This window comes from Arachis ipaensis, chromosome B1, assembly GCF_059453495.1.
Source record: "Arachis ipaensis isolate K30076 ecotype BB chromosome B1, ASM5945349v1, whole genome shotgun sequence".
Classification (NCBI taxonomy): Eukaryota; Viridiplantae; Streptophyta; class Magnoliopsida; order Fabales; family Fabaceae; genus Arachis; species Arachis ipaensis.
In genome coordinates, this window is record NC_142436.1 from 49,349,771 (window position 1) to 49,351,831 (window position 2,061).

A 2,061-nucleotide genomic window follows, 5' to 3' on the forward strand; every position below is an offset into this window, starting at 1 on the left:
AAGCATGTCAGAAGGACACTTTTTGGTCAACTGTTTGTATCTTTCCCAAGCTTCATAGAGGGATTCACCTTCTTTCTGTCTGAAGGTTTGAACATCAGCTCTAAGCTTGCTCAGCTTTTGAGGAGGAAAGTACTTGGCTAAGAAAGTCATGACCAGCTTATCCCAAGAGTTCAGGCTGTCTTTAGGTTGAGAATCCAACCATAATCTAGCTCTGTCTCTTACAGCAAAAGGGAAAAGCATGAGCCTGTAGACTTCAGGATCTATTCCATTAGTCTTAACAGTATCACATATCTGTAAGAATTCAGTTAAGAACTGAAAAGGATCTTCAGATGGAAGTCCATGAAACTTGCAGTTCTGCTGCATCAGAGAAACTAATTGAGGTTTCAGCTCAAAGTTGTTTGCTCCAATGGCAGGAATGGAGATGCTTCTTCCATGTAAATTGGAATTAGGTGCAGTAAAGTCACCAAGCATCTTCCTTACATTATTATTATTTTCGGCTGCCATCTCCTCTGCCTGTTCGAAAATTTCTAAAAGGTTATCTCTGGATTGTTGTATTTTAGCTTCTCTTAATTTTCTCTTCAGAGTCCTTTCAGGTTCTGGATCTGCTTCCACAAGAATGTTCTTATCCTTGCTCCTGCTCATATGACAAGGAAGAATGGATAGAAAAATGATAATAATAATAGAGATTCTCTTTACCACAGTAAAGAGGATCCTTATTGTTAGTAGAAGAAAAGAAGAAGAAATTCGAACACAGATAGAGGAGGGGGTTCGAATTTGGTGATGATGTGAGGAAGAGATGTTAGTTAATGAATAAATAAATAGAATAAGATGGGGGAGGGAAAATTTTCGAAAATTATTTTGAAAAAGAGTTAGTGATTTTTGAAAATAGTTTTTGAAAAATGTTTAGTATTTTTTTTTTTCGAAAATTTTTGAAATCAAAAATAAAAATAAAAATAATTAGTTAATTAAAAAGAAATTTTTGAAAAAGGGGAAGATATTTTCGAAAATTAGAGAGAGAGAGTTAGTTAGGTAGTTTTGAAAAAGTTAAGAAACAAACAAAAAGTTAGTTAGTTAGTTGAAACAAATTTTTAAAAGATAAGAAGTTAGGAAGTTAGAAAAGATATTTTGAAAAGATATTTTTGAAAAAGATAAGATAAGAAGATATTTTTGAAAAGATATGATTGAAATTAGTTTTGAAAAAGATTTGATTTTTAAAATCACAATTAATGACTTGGTTCATAAGAAATCACAAGATATGATTCTAGAACTCAAAGTTTGAATCTTTCTTAACAAGCAAGTAACAAACTTCAAATTTTTGAATCAAAACATTAATTGTTATTGTTATTTTCGAAAATTTGGTATAAAAATAAGAAAAAGATTTTTGAAAAATATTTTTGAAATTTTCGAAAATAACTAAGAATTTTGAAAAAGATTTGATTTTTGAAAAAGATTTTGAAAAAGATAAGATTTTCAAATTGAAAATTTGATTTGACTCATAAGAAACAATTTGATTTTAAAAACTTTTGAAAAAGTCAACTCAAATTTTCGAATTTGATGAGAGAAAAAGGGAAAGATATTTTTTTTTATTTTTGAAATTTTTATGAAAACATGAAAATTATGCAATGCATGAAATTTTTAGATCAAAACAATGAATGCATGCAAGAATGCTATGAATGTCAAGATGAACACCAAGAACACTATGAATGTCATGATGAACATCAAGACACAATTTTGAAAAATTTTTAATGCAAAGAAAACATGCAAGACACCAAACTTAGAATTCTTTAATGCTTAGGCACTAAGAATTCAAGAATGCATATGAAAAACATGAAAAGACACAAAATAAAAAATCATCAAGATCAAACAAGAAGACTTATCAAGAACAACTTGAAGATCATGAAGAACACTATGAATGCATGATATTTTCGAAAAAATGCAAGATGCATATGCAATTGACACCAAACTTATAATGTGACTCAAGACTCAAACAAGAAACAGAAAATATTTTTGATTTTTTATGATTTTCTAATTTTTTTGGATTTTTTTTTTCGAAAATAATAT

At 29.0% G+C, this 2,061-nt stretch overlaps 1 non-coding gene across 1 annotated transcript; it reads left to right on the top strand.

Annotated features, from left to right (window-relative positions):
* Positions 1 to 108, top strand: LOC148576495 (small nucleolar RNA R71). Its single transcript, XR_015903219.1, has one exon. It is a non-coding gene; the product is annotated as a small nucleolar RNA R71 (small nucleolar RNA).
* The last annotated feature ends 1,953 nt before the right edge of the window (positions 109 to 2,061 follow it).